Genomic DNA, 19,508 nt, shown 5'->3' with positions numbered 1-19,508 from the left:
TCATCTTTGAACAGAAGTGACAGGCTTTACTAATAAAAACTGATTAAACAAAGATTTAAACGATTCAACATCCTAGAGTGAAAGGTTCTGATGGGCTGCACGCTGAACACATTCAGTGCCATGTGATGATGGGCAGATCAGAACATTCAGTTTACTGCAATGCTATGAAAAGATGCCTGGTGTGCTATTGTTCTGTTAAAATCTTGTTTCCAATATGTCTGTTTTCTGACTGTGCCTTTCATCGTTTAATTTGGTATTTAATATAATATTATGAGCGAAATGCATCCTAATTCATCCTAAAAGGTAATGAAGAGAACTGCTCAAATTCTGGGTTTATCATTTAAGTCAAATGCAAAAAGAAAAAAAAAAGCAATTTAAGTGCAAAAATAACCTGCAAATGCTTAATATTAATACCTTCCTCACACTATTACTTTATAGATCACTCACAGTGAGTCAAAAACCTTGCAGGCCTGTTTCACACAGTCTTTACAGAAATTATTCACACAAAAGCAGCAAATGATCCATAATCTGACTCTAATTATTCTTTTTCTCTTTTTAATTTTCCTTTCAAAAATACTCAATAGTGTGTCATACTGTATCATTTAACTTTGGGTTTTCTCAATATAGAATTGTCCTGTAAATGTCATGTAAATTCAATTCAGATCAATGCTTTTGGATTTGGATACAATTTTTCTTCCAATAAAATAAAAATTGCTAAAGTGGCTCCGTGTGAACAATGGGCATTAAGTTTTGATCGCACACATCTTGTAAAGTGAACCTTTTTGGAGTTATTCTCCTCATTTTCAATTTAATTATGAGATTCAAATATGGCAATATAGTGACCTTTTAAGCACTTTTTTGCTGGATTAGCTTGTCGGATGGTCACACTTATTGATGTACAAAAAATCATTTTCTAAAAATCTAGAATAAAGAAATATAAAGTGGCTACTTATTTTTAGGCTACTTTATGATATCGCTGGGGAAAAATAGCAATCTGTTATTGTTTTCAATTTGAAACTGTGGCCTATTGTCATTTATTAAGCAAATAACATACTGGCCAGCACATTCAACTTTCCTCAGTCTAATTTGACCATGTGAATAATAATAATAAAAAAAATAAATAAAAATAATAATAATAATAATAATAATAATAATAATAATAATAATAATTATATATATATATATATATATATATATATATATATATATATATATATATATATATATATATATATAGTATATATATATATATATATATATATAAACATAATAATAATGTAAAGCTTCACATTTTTTCTAGCTTTTCTTGTAAAAAAAAATACATTTGAAAATTCATGAATAACAACAACAGCCTGCTAAATATTAATATGGACCTTTTGGTGCTTCACCATTTTTATTGGTCAATTTTTCTTTCAAAAATAAGGTCCAAGACTTAGAATTAAAGTTACTTATACAATGTTTTCTCTATAATAACAATACAGTGAAAGTTGACTTCATTTGCATAAGATTCCGTTTAGTCTTAAAGTCTTTTTTGATGGGTTATTTTGATCATTTATGATGGCACCACAGTCAAAATAGGACAAATTAGCTATTGTATGGGACAAATACTGGACCTTTGTCAGTGGGTTGGGGGATCTTCGAGCCAGCCAAACGCCCCCTGGCTATCCATTCAACTATCTTCAACTTAAGCATAGCACTCTTTGATAATTTCTCTCCACTAAAAGAAGGCAGATCTTCTTTTAAGTGAATTTTACACACAAAGCATGGCAAGCATGTTTGTGTATGTCAAATTACAAAATGATGCAAAATAAATATTGATTTAAAAGACAAAAATGGCAACACTTTACCTGAAGAGAGTGCTCATAACATAAGACTGTCATCACACATTTATTATGTGATAACTATATATGATTTCGTGTATACTTACCTGTATGAAAACCTTCATTAAGTGTTATTTGATCAGTTACGTCAGATGAAATTGTTTGAGATTTCTTTGTCATGACAACTTGATATTACCAAGACACTGTCAAATAATTTTATTACAGTGTCATTAATATTTAATGACATTTTAATGGGCAACGCAGTGGCGCAGTAGGTAGTGCTGTCGCCTCACAGCAAGAAGGTTGCTGGTTTGAGCCTCGGCTGGGTCAGTTGGCGTTTCTGTGTGGAGTTTGCATGTTCTCCCTGCGTTCGCGTGGGTTTCCTCCAGGTGCTCCGGTTTCCCCCACAGTCCAAAGACATGTGGTACAGGTTAATTGGGTAAGCTAAATTGTCTGTAGTGTATGTATGTGTGTGTGTATGTGTTTCCCAGTGATGGGTTGCAGCTGGAAGGGCATCTGCTGCATAAAACAAATGCTGGATGAGTTGGCGGTTCATTCCGCTGTGGCGACCCCAGATTAATAAAGGGACTAAGCTGAAAAAAAATGAATCAATGAATGACATTTTTATGACAAATTCAATTTGTACTGCAGTTGAGGTCAAGAAAAATATAGTATAATGTTGTTACAAAATGCATGACCACAATTTTAATGGCTTCATGACAATCATGTTTATGACAGATTTATGACAAGTTGTCTTGATAATGTCAAGTTGTCATGACAAAGACAGGTTGTGTATTTGTTTATGAAAAGTCGTTATAACAAAGACCTTTCAAACTATGTCATCTTTGGATCTTTGGCATAACCGAGCAAATGACCCTTACTGAAAGTTGTCATAAACATGAATACAATCTCATTCATCTTCTTGACATGTGTAGTGTCATGATTACTGTGTAGTGTTACATGATTACTTATTTATATACTCATAAATACTGACATGTGTAGTGTCATGATTATCAGTGGTGGAAAGAGTACTGAAAAATCATACTTGGGTAAAAGTAGTTTTACTTTCACAACATGTAGTGCAAGTAGAGTAAAAGTCTTTGTTGTAAATTTTACTCAAAGTCGGAGTAAAAAGTATCCCTTTCAAAAGTACTCAAGAGTAGTGAGTATTACGCAGTAAAAAGCTGATGCATTTACAAGTACATGTAATCTGTGGATGTGTGTAAACGTAACATTCTGTAGTGCATTTACTGTAGTTATTGCCCAGCAGGCACACAATGTCATAAGACGTTAATATTAGGTTAGATTTAGGTTGTAATACCAGGTGATAAAATTTAATGTCTAGCCAGCATGTAAGGACAACGTTATTTTGATGTCTAATAATGACGCCAAATGATGTTGATATTTGACTGATTTCATTCTGTGTTGGAAAGTGACCAAAATCCAATGTTGAGCCAACATCTTAAAACCAACATCATATTGACGTCAAATACTGATTTATTCGTGAGGTATGGCAGCCAAAAGCCAACATCTGATAGACATCATATTGGTAACATCCACACAAGCTGTAACATCATTAGATGTTGATATTTGGTTGATTTTAGGTTTTCCGTTGGACATTGACGATGGCCTGACGTTGAGTTCTGAAGTCAACCCAATTTTCATTTTCATTTTTCCTTTAATTTTCATTTTACGTCAATCTGACATCTTGTACCTGCTGTGTGTTAAAGGCCATTTCGGTCATTATACAGTAAACATCCATCATCTTCTTATCGGTGACATGCATCTAAACAGCCTCTGGGTCAATGCGTGTAAAGATTTTGGACATTCTCTTGGCCGCTTTTAATGCTTTCAAACAGTTTGCTGCGATTATAAAATCGCCCATGTCTTGAGGTAGTTCATTATCATGCGATTTACCTTCTATGTGCCATTTGATTGGACAGGAATCCCCATAGACCCCAATGACAAAAAATAATAATAATAAATATAATAAAGTAGTGGCTGCAGATTGAGGAAAGTAGTGGAGTAAAAGCTACTTCTTAAATGACAATTTCTGACAAAAACTACTCAATTACAGTTTGAGTATTTTAATTTGTTAACACCACTGATGATTCTAAATATGTCATAACATGTCTTATCAAGTTCAAGTTACCCGTTCAAGTAAAGTTACCATAAATGTGTTGACAGCTTTGAACTTAGAGTCTATGGAGCATCTGTACGATGGTCAGGAGAGCTAAACGTGCTACAATTAAATATATATATATATATATATATATATATATATATATATATGTGCAATTACAAAAAGAACCAGCAAACTAAGAAAATGTCTTCATTTGTTTGACAGCACACGTGGTGCAAATCCTCACAACGCATACACATTAAAAACACGCTGCATTGTCCCACAACCCAAACAAATCAATAAAATGCACTGCATTTTCTCACAATGCAAACAATTTACAAAAAATGTGCTCCATTTTCTCACAACAAAATGGAAATGTTTCATGGGGACCCTAAAACATGACAGAAGCTGCTATATTGTGCCCTGACTAGTGCTCAGTGAAGTTGTAGGTGATCTTTAAAAGGTGATCTTTGAGTTCTGAATCCCTTATTTTAATACCCATAACCTAAATAGCCAAGACCATCACGTTTAAGGGTCCCCTTGAAACATTTCCATTGTGTTCCATACTATTTGGAAGCGTTTTTCTTCATTTGTTTGCGTTGTGAGGATTTGCAGCCCGTGTGCTGTCAAAAAGATAATGATATTTTCTTAATTTGCTGGTGTTCTTTGTAACTGCATGTGTTTTCTTAAATTGCAGCACGTTAAGTTCTCTCAGCTACCGTACATCTGCCTTCATAATTTGTTGAAATACCTTAGACGCTGATTAACAAATGATTAATGAGCCTCAATCTTTCCCACAGAGTATCACAATTTATTAGCATTTTCGTTCGACTCTTCAAGTACACACAATTAAAACAGAAATTACTATGTAAACTAAAGGTCAGTGTTTTACAGGCAACTGTATATAGTGCTGAGAGCATACTGAACATATCAGAAGAAGCATAAACAAGTCAGTTTTAAAGGGCAACAAATGAAAAAACAAGAAAGTCAAACCAACAAAACACACTGTTGACTTTGTCACTATAGGAGCAAATTTCCATAAAAATGCAAGGCCACTTTTGGAATAATCCAGTTTATGACAAAATCATCCAGCATGCACACGCACAGTTGGGCTTCAAAATAAATAAATATATATATATTGCCATTTTTCCCCCCAGGGTTTGTCAGCAAACCCCTGAAGAAAATAATAAATAAAACTATTATAAGCTATACACATTTTTAGCTTCTCACATCAGTGGACTAATTTAGAAATACGCCAAAAGCCTTTTGATGTCATCAGTCTAAGAGCAGCAGATCATCCGGGTGGATCTCAAACGCAGAGGAACTGGAACTGTTCTGTTCTTCATGTAGATTAACCCGTTACACTTAACACGTACGGCAGTAGAAACACTGATGGGCTGAACTAAACTAAATAAAATAAAAGATGATACAGAATACATTCTTTCGGTGGAGGTAAGACATGAACCAGAAGTCTTGTGTAGCGTAAACACAAGTTATCTTTTATAATAATGAGGATCGTTGAGATTTATCTAGTGTACGTGGCAGTACAAGAAGCGCCTTGACACTGTAGGTCTTGAAACAGACAGTCAATAGTCAGTCAATAAAACAAAATGAACTAGCAGGGGTGTTATTAAAATACAGAACCAGCGCCTGTACTTTATTGAAAATGATGAACATTCATAGCGTTGAATGAAGCACCTCTCACGGTGTGTAATGCTCATGCAGGCTCTACAGAAACGCATTGGTCCACTGTATATCTGTGCTAAATGAGTTCCTCTAACCGCAGGATATGGCAGGGAGCCGCTTTCAAAAAGCCATTCTGCGCGTCACAGGAACACAGTTGATTATCTGCTGGTGTTGGAGCAGACCTCATCAATTTTTCAGCTGCTAGACGGAGGTTAAAGGACAATCTGAGGCGTGCGGAAGAAGCACACCAGCAGATCCTCACCTTAACCCCCGGGGTCTAAATGAGCTGATTTGGTTTACTGTGCAGATCATACACACGTTCAGAGACATTCTACATCAGAACAACAGTTTACAGCAAACTCCTTGCATCACAATGAAAAAAAATCACACACTAGAAAATCAGTTTGAACACAAATCAAGAGGAACTAAAAAATGACTAAGCACTAATATAGTGCATATTGATCAGTCTTTTCTCATTCTCTGTTAAAAAGTCACATCGCCTTAAAGAGATAGTTCACACCAAAATGAAAACTGGGTCATGAGCGCTGTTTCAAACCTGTTTGACTTCTGGAATCACTGTGGAAACAGTTTTTCAAAAAAAAAAAAACATCTTGCAATACTGGGAATTCCTTTCAAAATGACATGGACTTTTCCCTTGTTAAAGGGATAGTTCACCCAAAAAAAATTAACATTCTGTCACAATTTATTCACCCATCTCTTGTCACAAACCTTCCTTTTTTTAAACTCTTTTCATATAATTATTTTTAGGGGGGTTTCACCTTTAATTGAGATAGGACAGTGGAGATTCCAAACAGGAAAGTATTGGAGCAGAGAGAAGGGAGGGGTTGGCAAAGGACATCAAGCCGGGAATCAAACTCGGGTCGCCGTGAGCACCATGGTGCTATATGTCGGCGCACTTAACCACTAGGGTATTGGCGCTGACTTAAACACTTTATTAGAACGTAACACAAAATCAGAGATACATCAGAAATAGTCAATAAGGATATAGATGGGTAGTGAAAAGATTAGAGAAAAAGAAAAAGGGAAAGACATTCGTACAGCGTTGTTTTAAAACAATATATATGGTGTTAAAGGTAATTTTTTTTAAAAATAAATAAATAAATAAATTAAGGCGGGGGGGTGGTTGGGATATGTCTCATATACTTATCGTGTATACAATGTGGCTGTTTACTAAATCTATGTTGCATGTTTAAAGTTAGTTTTGCATAATTCCTAAACTGGGTTCCATATAACCCAATATCATCTGGATACCTCATATCATATTCAATTATATTCATCTGGAATCTAAGGCAATATGTTATTCTTTCCATTTCATAAATTTCTCTAATTGTTTTGATCCACAGTTCATATTTAGGTGGGTCATACATTTTAGTGCTGCAGAAAGCAATATTTGAAGTAAATAAATAACTCTTCTTTCCCCCATGCTCTCCGGTCAAACCTTCCATTTTGAGTGAAAATTAATTCAATTAAATTTAAGTTTATTTGTTTAGCACTTGTCACAATAATCATAGCTCTAAAACAGCTTTACAGAAGGTGCAGGCACACTATAGCCATTGACTTCTATAGTATTCATTTTTCCTACTATGTTTCCCATCCACTCGAGGGAAGGTGAATAGTGAGCGAAGTTTCATTTTTGGGTGAACTAAGCCTTAGTCATACATTAGCCACCTTTCCACTGTCCTACCTAAAGCGAGCATATCAGTGTGTCCTAGGCCAGTCACAATTCAACTTCTGGGGTCTAATCGGGCCTTGTCTGGGGTTCCTTGGGACCAATAATTGGGCTTGAACACCTTGGCCTAAGCAGATTAGATGGGACTTTGTGGCAGAGGTGGAGTTTGCCTGAATCAGGTAAAGAGGGTCTATTGAAAGATGTCCATTTTGCTAGTTGCTAGATAGATAGATAGAGTACACACTTAAAACAAGATTTAACACACACCTTTTCCAGGTCCAGGAAAATCTTAAAAACTTAGGCACAGTATAAATCCATCACAACGATCAGAATTTATATTCCCGTGGTTTGATAATATGGAAGGAGTGTTGGGTCATCGCCCCTCCTTTAGTAGAGAGATCCCTACATGATGCAAACAAATGGTACATTTGGTGAGTAAACAAAAATAATGAGTGAAAATACATGAGAGGAGTGCCCAAACTTTGCCCTGGAGGGCCGGTGTCTTGCAGACCCCGATTAGACACACTGAACAAGTTAATTAAGCTCTTACTAGACAAAGGTGCGTCCCAAATCACATACTTATGCTCTATTCTACGTCATTTTGCAGTATAGTGTAAGTAGTGCGTTCACACTGAAAACCCTAAAAATGATAAGTGCACTTTAATTACCCGGATGATATACTTATTCAACTGTTAAAATCAAATGTGGAATGTTGGACACTACATGCACTCCACTTCAGCAGTTTAGCTGACGTAATGGAAGGGGTGGAGCTTTTAGGCACTGATGTTGGATTATTTCATTTATTTTGGTTTGTGAAAGCAAAATTCTCCTACGAGAGTGATTATACTGCCTCCCGATGGTAAATGCGGTTATTATCATGGCAGGTGTTATTTGGTAGTTTGGTCATTTTTTCACTAATCTGGCAACCGTCAAACACATTGAATTTACGCTCAGTAAAAAACTATTAGTGTTCCACTTGGGATGACACTACATACATATATACATACATGCTGTTGCGTGTATAAGTGCATAAGTACATAGTGCATAAGTGTATAGTGTGCCATTTGGAACGCAGCTAAAGTAGAAACGTCCAGGTAGGTGTGTTGAGGCAAGTTGGAGCTAAAATCTGCAGAACATTGGCACACTAGGACCAAGGGTTGGCAGTCAGAACATCATGCATTAGTTTGTGTGTATATATATATATATATATATATATATATATATATATATATATATATATATATATATATATATATATATATATATATATATATATATATATATATATATATATAAATATATGTATGTGTGTGTGTGTGGTGTGTGTGTGTGTGTGTATTATTTAGTACTGTAACATATAATTTGTTCACTTCAGTTGTCTCCATTTTGATCATTCTGTGATTATGTGATGGTGCGCTTTACCTGTGTGATTTGACATTCTTAATCCTGGGTGAAGTTTGATTTAGGGGGCATACTAAGGGTGCACTTTGTGCTGTGATCTGTAGACCCTAAAGTTTAAACACGACATGATCTTCGCTGCTCAAGCTCTGGGGCTGTTGGTCCTGGATGGCCTGATGAAAGCCCTGGCGGACACTGGTCTAACAGTGGAAAAGCGGCTTATAATTTCCTGACTCCACTGAAAATCTTGTTCATGAACAAACAGCTCTTGTGAATTAACTCAGCTTTAATTGAATTGATTGGGTCTGTTAACAGCTTAGTGTTCATACTCCTGCATTATCCTGGTACAACAATGAGGCTGAGTAAACAGATCTGCCGGTTTTCATTTTGGGGTGAACTAGGCTTTTAATGCGACTGATACAATAGAGTCAGCACAACTTGAACTTGTGTTTTTTTTCTCTCGTTTTTTTTTTCTGATGTAAGAAAAATCACGGCAAGAAAATGTCAAAGTCCTCCATCTGGTCCGTGGAATGTCAGCCACCTTCTTTTAAATGTCACAATTTTCCCGACGACCACTGATCCAAACCTTTGTCCTTGCAGTCTTGCACACAGTGTTTTGTGTACGCTGCAAATTTCATCTTCTTTGATGTCTGTCACTCCTTGTCTTTTATTTTATTTTTGAGAATCCAAAGGGTGCCTCGGAGAGATGAACATTTGAAAATGTTGCACGTAGTCCAGCTTGTGCTTTGAATGTACAGTCAGAGAGATAGAGATAGAGGGAGAGAGAGAGAGAGAGCGCGTGTGATCCATGTCCACATCGCCATCATAGGCCAGAGTCAAGGGCTTCTGTGGTGGAGATGCACTTTTACACTGTTTGGATGGTTTGCTGTCGTAAAGAGGAAGAGAAAAGGAAAGATCAATGAAGATCATGAAAAGAGAAGTCATATTTTCTTTGATCTTTTAAAAGGTCATTGTACTATAAAAACAAGAAGCTATTATAATATCTGGCATTGTCTGCACTTGATACAGTGCTTAAGTTACTGCTGACAACAGGATAAAAGGACGAGTGCACACTAAAGTAAGGATCTTTATTGGCTTTGATGGTTCCACAAAGAAGCTTTAACATCTACATTTCACAAAAGGTTCTTAAAAGTGGAAAACATTTCTTTAAATACTTGAAATGTTCTTGGTTCTGACAAAGAAATGGTTGGAGAACCATTAAATAATTCACTCAAAAATGAAATTCTGTCATCATTTACTCAATCTCCACTTTCTCTTTTCTGTTGGACAAAAAGCTGCTATTGACTTCTATAGCATTTATTTCCATCATTCTTCAGAATATTATGTTTTGTGTTTAACAGAAGAAAGAAACTGCTAAAAGTTTAGAACCACTTAAATGTGAGTAAATGCTGAGGACATTTTCACGTATGAGTGATCTATCGCTTCAAATCAGGGGTGCCCAAACTTTTGCTTATGAAGGGCCAAAAACCAAACTTGATTGAGGGTGGTTGGTCAAAGGTAAATATACAGCTGCAATGGTAATTTCCTAATGTATTAATATCTAAAAATAAAAAGAAAAAACTACTTTTATTGATTAATTAATAACTAATACATTTTTTTTTTTACATTTTATAATGTCCTTCTTACAATAAAACATAAACAAACACATTTATCACACAACACTTTTCAATGCTGGACACACTAGTCAAGCTGTACTGCCTTGAATTTTCACCCCAACCTTCATTCTAAATCTGTTTTTAGATTGGATGGCGGGCCAAATCAAAGGTTACCATGGGCCAACTTTGGGCATCTCAGCCTAAAATGTTCTTTGAATAACAAAAAATAGTCCTAGTTATAAACTTCTTCACATTACAAAATGATTCAATCATCAAAAAAGGTTTCTTTTTTAAAGGCTTCCCCGATTATTAAATTGAATGATAATATACTTGTTCCATAACATTGACTGCAGACGTTTTGCAGTGCAAATGTAAACAATGTCATAACTGTATGCAAATTAATGTTTTAAATAGATCATCATCATCATCATTATTATTATTATTATTATTATTATTATTATTATTATTATTATTATATTATTATTATTATTATTAATTATTATTATTATTATTATTATTATAACCTTTATTTTACCAGGAAAGACCATTGAGATTAAAAATCTCGTTTGCAAGAGCGTACTGGCAGGATTAGGCAGGCATACATGTCACATGTGTCTAACAGATAACAAACAAAAAAACAACTAAACAGTTAACATGAGTCACACATTGAAAACTATTCAAAAACATCTACAAGCCTGTGTTTCAACTTCTAAATCATTTATACTCTTTTTAAAAGCATTTAGTGAAATCAGTTCTTTAAACTGCAACTTTCTTTGTAGATTATTCCATGCAAAAGGTGCAGCGTATTTAAAAGCTCTTTTCCCCATCTCAGTTTGCACTTTAGAAACAGACAGTAAATAAATATCCTGTGACCAAAGGCCATAGCTAAGGACAGGTTTTTTACAAGTGTAATTCTGGACATATAATGGGGGTAAACGCATATAGATTTGTTTCTAAACATGAAACCCAATATATCATATTTTAAAAACACCCATTTATTTGCAGCAGTGGTGTGCATTGATACAGTACTTATGCTATGCAGTCATGTCAGTCACTCATAACTCGAACTTTAACTTAAACCTGATATAACAAGTAAGCTTATTGTTTTATAAACAATGTTTCGAGCCATTCAATATCTAATATTAGAGTTCCACCAGCTGCCAATGCTGCTGTCTTCAATTGTACTACAACTGTTGACCCAAGATGGCAGCAACATGTAAACACATGTGCATCTCACTGCATCTTTCTGAAATCATCCAAAGTATTTCAGTAATTTATTTCAAAAAGTTAAACTCATTATATAAATTCATTACACAGACTGATATAGTTCAAGTGTTTATTTCTTTTTATTTGGTTGATTAAAGCTTACTGCTAATGAAACCCCCAATTCAGTATCTCAGTATAAATTTGTATCAGGTATTAGTGCTTTTGGCAGATTCCTGCTTGAAAGTGAAATTAGCTTCTCCATAAGCTGCTCAGCAGAGGGAAGCATGAGAAAACATCAGTGGCATCTTACCTGGGTGAAGGACAAAATGCACTGGCCAGAGTCCTCTTTTCAAATGCCAGAAAATGTTGCATTTCAGTTGGAAGTAAAGATTTGTTTGAAGTTTGAAGTCCAGTGTCATCTGCTGGTGCATCACCAGGCCCAGTGTCTGCACAGCCGTTCTACCAGGATGTTTTAGAGCACTTCATGCTGACCAGTTTCACAGAGATGCTGTTTAGATTTCCAGCAGTACTTGACCACTGCTCACACTGCCAAAAGTACTAATACCTGGTTCAAAATGTTTGTAACACTGAATTTTCGGTTTTCATTAGTGGCAAGCTAATTACGGACCATGGTATCCCCGTTTTTATTGACCAGCAAACTCGCCCATCATAAAACTCAGAGAAAATCTTTGGGGGTGTGTGAAACACCAACACCTGAAGGCCACTAGCTTCATAACATTTCAGCAGTGCCACAGACTGATCAACTCCAGGCCTTGGAGTAGTAATGAAGTAATTCATGCAAAGTGAGCCCTGAAACCAGGTATTGAGTGCTGTACATGTTCTTACTTTTCAGCACTCCACCAGTTTTTCATCATTGTAAGTAATATGCACATTTTTTGAGATAGAAAATCTTGTTTTTTTATAAGCTGTAAGCCATAATCATCACATGAACACTTGAAATATATCAGTCTGTGTGAAATGATTCTATTTAATTTATGATATTCAATTTTTTGAATTGAATTACTGAAAATAAATCAACTTTTTCATGATATTCTAATTACTGAGATGCACCTGTGACTAAAGTACTACTGACTGCTTTCAAACAGGTACACTCTTTCTTATAACTTTCTAATAACTGACGAGTGTGTTAAAATGAACAACATACATACCCAAACAGAAGGCCACAGCAATTATGAATAATATGACAATGAATCCTCCAGCCGTTAACCCGTAGACCCACAGCTTTATTCTTCATCTGTGTAATCAGAAAACAGGAGTGTGACCAACACTGAAATGTACAGCAAGATCATTTCTATTCCCTGCTGATTCCACAGAAACAGATGGCACATTCATGCTGATGGCATTGAACCTGAGGAAGTGTTTCACCATCTTCCAGAGGTAAAGATGAGGTGTGTGTCACAGAGGCATTACGATGCTATATAACTGATATGACAAGGTCTTAGAACAGCTCTCAGATAAAAGACTAAAGACATCAGTGATGAGCTTCTCAGACCTGGATCCTCTGAGACGCACACAATAGATGATGCAAAACCTACTCTTAGGAACAGAAGATTTTGCCTAAGTTTTGTAACATTTTACAATAACTTTAATTCAGCCACAGAAACTCATCTGCAGATAAAAGATGGCGTAAGGCCATATGTTAGATATCGTAGAACACTCGGTGACATTGTAAAGTTTCATTTTACTGCACTTAAAAAGTATACTTTAACATGGGAGAGGCATGAAACATTATGAACAATATTGATTCACTTTCAATTCAGTTCACCTTCTTCATTTTAAGTGTTTTAATCCAACTAGATCATCACATTTCTCAGAGTTTATGATTCATAGTTGTATCTATGTAAAAACTTACTTTTCTGTTACAGCTTTTTTTTAAAAGAAGTGCTTTTATTAGCATGTTATTTTAATTTGCATATTATATATACAGTAGTAAACCTTGGAAGTGGACCAAAAAAGCATTTCAAAATTGTCTAAAACAAAAATAGGTGTTAAACAATAGTTTGAGGACAAATTTGATAAAATTAGATGATCCACTTCAGAAGTTAACTTCTGTATATACTGTACTGTATATTGACAATGGCATTTTCCTCAAATCCATACCTAATAAATCCAGTACAACTATGAAACTAGATATTTTCAAGCAGTCTCATTTGTTTCCAATTAAAAAGTCCATAAAAATATTAAATAGCAGTTATTTTAATTGTAAATAATTCTCGTTACATATTACATTTTTAACTGTAAGATTTTCACAATCATATTGCTTTTACTCGAATATGATCAAATAAATGCAGTCTGTGACCATAAGAAACCAACAACAAGCATTAATATTTCATTGCTAAAACTGTACTTATTAAATAGAAGTATAAATGATCTTATAATAGAAGCAATAAATATTATTCAAACTTTATATTCATTCATTCATTTTCTTTTCGCTTAAAGATGATCAAGCGCATGCGTGTGCTCCTGTGCAGCCTGCACATGGTCGCATAGCCCCTCGCCGTGGCCGTTGCTGACGTGTACCTCTCCAAAATTGTAACTCTACCAAATCGCAACGATGCATAGAGCAAGCTCTGTGATTGGTCAGCTTGGTAGTGCTTACGAGTGAGGGCGGGGACCGAGAGCTGCGCGAGCCCATTGGAGCGAGTGTTCACAAGTGTTGAGTCCTGTGAAGGAGCTCCAGATGGAAAGTTTTGTTTTGTGTTTACCTTATGATTAAAGTTGTTGCATGTCCGCCAGTTCCCACCCCAAAACGAGCAAGTTTGAGCCACTTGTACTGTAGGATAGCTTTCAGAAAAAACAAAAACCCGCAAAGAACCTTTACACAGAGGAACATAAAACCTACTGCCAGCTAGCGTTCGGAAGTGTTATTGCAGAGCAACACAAACAGCACGCAGAAGTACAAACAACACGGCAACGCACAAGGGCAGGTGCCGTGGTCACACCGATCACTCGACGCAGAAGTATAAATCAGCCTTAAGTCCCTTTTATTCATCAGAGGTTCGCCACAGCAGAATGAACCACCAACTTATCAGTAAATGTTTTACACAGCAGATACCCTTCCAGCTGCAACCCACTACTGGGAAACACCCATACACTCTCATTCTCACACCATACACTAGGGACAACTTAGCTTACCCAATGCACCTGTTGGACTGTGGGGAAAACCGGAGCACCCAGATGAACACGGGGAGAGCATGAAAACTCCACACAGACATGCCAACTGACCCAGTCGAGGCTCGAACCAGCGCCCTTTTTGTGTGAGGCGACAGCACTACCTACTGCGCCACCTAAACTTATTTTATTAAAATGTCATAATGATTCGTAATTTCTTTGATTTAGTGTTTAATCAACATCGTGACTCAGTGGTTAGCGCTGTCACCTCGAAGGTTGCTGGTTTGAGTCCATACCCAGTTAGCATTTCTATGTGGAGTTTGCATGTTCCTCATGTTCTCCTCGTGTTGGCGTGGGTTTCCTCCAGGTGCTTCCGTTTCCCCCACAATTCAAAAATAAATTGTTTAGGTGAACTGAATGAACTAAAGTGAATGAAAGTGTGTGTGGATGAGTGTGTATGGGTGTTTCCCAGTACGTGGGTTCCAGTTGGAAGGGTATCCGCTGCGTAAAACTTATGCTAGAATAGATGGCGGTTCCTTCCGCAGTTGCAACCTCTGAAAAGAGACTAAGCCATATAAAAATGAAGAATGAATGATAGAATATTAATTAGTATGATCTCATTCATACATTTTTAGTGTGATTTGCTTATCTCCCACTGAGGGGAAAGGTTAGGGGGTTTGGCATGGCTACCCCTTTAAATAAAAAGTATGAGTTTTTAAACGATTTAACTTTTGTGACAATACGCAAATAGTTATGCTTTCTCATGAAATCCGTCTGGTAATTCTCAAAATTTTGTCCCTCTCTCTGGATCCTGAATCTCACACCTCCAGGTAACCTGACGGCACACAGTAGTTGAAGCACAGGCCGCTAAATTCACATCTAATCAGAAATGGCCTCTAGCCAGCAATAAAGCAACTCTGTCTGTCAAGTTATGGGCAATACAAATCACACCGTTATGAGACTCTGTCCAATGCAGCTTTTCTCATAGCTCCAATAGGGCATAAACAGTGAGGCATTAACAGAGTCTTACATCATCCAGTATCTGGAGTCTCATAAAGGCGTCGAGTGATTCTGCTATAACTCAAAGACACACTCTTTCTGCAAACTTCTCATCTGCATTTCAAATACTGGGCCGAGCGGCGGCAGGGACCACTCGCCGAAGAAGTCCTGGATTTGAGTCGTGCCTGGTCTAATCTTCCGGAGCTGGTCTTCACATCGGCCTTCTTGTTGTCGCTCCTGGGGTTTTGGTGCAGTAGTCCAGAAGCCGTGTGTGGTCATCACTTCAGTGTAGCCTCTCTCACAGCCACACACACCGCTCTGAACACACAGGCAATCAGCTTATATTCTTATCTATTCACCTTTTCCTGTATGTGGTTAATGGTCACTGACTTCCCGTTTGGAACTTTAAATAAAAATTGTAAAAAGTGAAACAAGTCATTTTAAATAGTAAGGTTGTGCTTAAATAATTCACAACCATGAGGAAACCTTGTGCCAGGCTTTGAGCACTATTGTTTTACTTATATGAAAATAAGCTTGGTATTTTTGATGATATTAGTGTCATATCTACAGTAAAAGCTGTGTTTTTTTTTCCAACAGATTATTGTCTCTTTGCATTTCCTACACCACAATAATTTCGAGAGGATCTGTTCTTATTATTGACCACGGCTGGACCTGCATTAGCTAACACATGATTCTCCAATCAGACAATTCCTAAGTCACTACAAATAATCATAGTCTTCATACCACAAGTTATTTTTGTCTAGAAGAATTCCCCTTCCTCTCCTATTTCTCCTACTTTTTCCTAGATTGAGCGGCACGGCGGCCCAGTGGTTAGCGTTGATGCCTCACAGCAAGAACGTCACTGGTTCTAATCCTTACTAGGCCAGTTGACATTTCTGAGCGGAATTTACATGTTCTTCCCGTGCTCGTGTGGGTTTCCCCCGGGTTCCCGTTTCCTCTGACCGTTCAATTGACTAAATTAATTTGGCACCCTAGTCAAGTTCCTAGCCAACAATATTTTTCCCTCATAAAGCAATTCGTCATTGGCCACAAATAAGTGGACATCTACCTGATCTCAATCTCGCCTCTTGCCCTGCAAATGGGAGGGAACCCAGGGCTGGAGGATCTTTGAGCTCAGGACTCTCTCCCAGGACAGCATCCCGAACATGCTTTATAATCAATCATCACCTAAGTGTGAACTCTTGAATACATGCTTATAAAATTGCTGTGAAAAGACTAGGGTTATTACTGGTCTGCTAAAAGTAATTATTTTATTTACAATTAATTATAAGTTTTCTATTTAATATTCAGTTACTGAACTAAAAGAAGAAGAATGCCACCACATTGTACCCAGTTACAAAAAATGATTCTTAACAGTTTCAAAGCCCCCATAAATGATGAAAAAATCACGGGGCGCAAGAAAACATGGATTTTCTAGAAGCATTTTTGTTTCACTTTTATTGAAAAGTCTGTGGAGTAGGTCAGACCTACATTCCACTTCGTCTTGTATATTTATATAACTTGTATGTACCAATTAAAATCTTGAATCTTGAAACAGTACACCCCATACAAGAAACACTAATATGTTTAAAAGAAGACTACAGCTTCAGTGTAACTTAAGATCAAACAGCATCTCTTGAGGCATGACGATGATTGGTATAAAAAGCCATTTAAATTCGTCCTTACTTTTCAATCAGAAGCAAAAAAGTTAAAATAAAATCAAAGTTCGGGTAGCAATGAGGCAACTCAGCAAACAGTTTTGTGTTTAATAGACATCTAATAGACATCTAAACATAGACAGCTTGGCTAAAACAAGGCTAAACTTGGGCTGTCAGTAAAAATATCTAAAAGACATCTAAGAATAGCTCAAAACAAATAAACAGATTAGACAGACTATATGTGCAGTCGTTCATTTCTGTTTATTTGACGACTAGTTTAGTTTTGGCTTATTCTTAGACATCCATTAGATTTTCACTGACAGACAAAGTTTAGCTTGTTTTAGCCAAGACGACTATGTTTAGACATCTATTAGACTTCTTTTAAAAACAAAACAATGCTTGCTAAGAATTATGAATGGAAATAAAAGTTTAATACTCACTGTTTTAAAAGAATAGTTTACCCAAAACTGTCTCCTGATTATTTAATCATCTCCAGACTATCTAAGATGTACATATGACTTTCTTCAAACAAAAGGAATTTCATTTTGTGTTTGTAGTTATAGTTACACAAAATGTTAGTTGTAGTAAAATGACCGACCCTTTTTATTTACAAGACCTTTATTTATCAGCTGAGGTTGTGTGGATAACCTTGAAATGCCCTATTTTTGAGCAATGCAGAAAGTTTGATCAATATTCATGTTTAAGAAAAATGTCCTAATGCATCTATTTGCATGTAGTTACATTCAGTGCACTGCAAGTGGCAGTCAATGTACAGCTTTAACAGTTTGATGTTTTTATCCACTGTTCAAAGAACATTGTGCAGAATTTACATATGCATTAAATTATTCCTTTCATCATTACACTAATAGCAATAACTAAAGGTCATATGATGGAATATCTTCGGTTTTTCTAGTTTTGTCATGCTGTTTACAGTACACTGTGGTTCAACATGCAGATGGATATGGTACACACTGAGGATGTGATGTGTTGCCTGTGATTACCTGCTTGCAGTGGGAGAAGGGTTTAGTGCAGGGAGGGTGACAGTGGCGCACAGTGGTCGGCCGGTTCTGTGGAAAGCAGCCCCCTTCCAACAAGAAAAAAGAAGTAATTATTGCGATTTCCCTATTGATAGCCAGATAAAAGTGCTGTCACACCTGATTAATGGCTTAAAGAACCCATCACAGCTTCTGATCAATCAGAGAAGATTGTAATTTTGGAATAGAAAATTACATGTCAAAACATCAGGGACTAATACTCAGGGTTCGGTCTTTTCTCAACCAGAAGAGATTACCTCTCACAGCTTATTTTTGCCTGAGACCATTCCATACTCAGATAAGATCACCTTCCTCTGTTATTTACAGCACTTTGCACAAACCGAAAGCCTTCATTCCCGTTCTAAATGTTCAAGTGAAAGCTTGCCATCTGGAGAGTTCATTTCGGCACAATCAAACCATGTTTTATAACATTCGCTTTCAGACAAGAGATAGTTTATTGACGACGTCTGTTGAAATGGAGGGAGAGAATGGAGAAAATGTTGATTGTGCTATTAAACTGTCCAACACAAGGTCTGCCACATTCAATTATCATTATCCTTGTAAAGGCAACCTTTCGTGCACATCCTTATGTACCATCTTTTTGCAGCTAGTCCACAACCAGTATTTAAAAAAACGCGAGTAAGACTGAATCTTCTTTAAAAAAAGTTACTGAAGAAATGCAAAATGAAAGTACAAAAGATACAATAGACTCGATATAGCTCGGTCAAAAGATTGTGTTGCTTCTAACATCCATAACTGCAATCTGACTTAAACGTACAAACTAATGACATCATGACATATTATAGACACAAGCCAAAAAATACCAAAGCAAAAGTTTTTCAATTGAATTAATTATTAAATTATGCAGTTTAGATAATACAAGAATTAGGATTTCTTATTTTATTTAAATATCAATATCATTATGTTTTAACCTTTTAACTGAATTAACATCACAAATGAATTACGGATAACTGGCTCTTACAATACTTATCCAGAACATTTCAAGGAGCCTTCAATATTGTAGTCAAAATGAGAATCACTGCATATTAACTAGTAATACACAACACGTTTTAAAGAGAGAATTGTTAATAAGTTCTCAGTAAATGAACAATCAATTTTCAATTTTTTGGATTGAAATTTAATTGAT

The sequence above is a fragment of the Danio aesculapii genome, chromosome 9 (genome assembly GCF_903798145.1).
Source record: "Danio aesculapii chromosome 9, fDanAes4.1, whole genome shotgun sequence".
NCBI classification, from domain to species: Eukaryota; Metazoa; Chordata; class Actinopteri; order Cypriniformes; family Danionidae; genus Danio; species Danio aesculapii.
The sequence above is the reverse complement of the archived record's forward strand: the minus strand, read 5'-3'. Positions refer to the sequence as shown.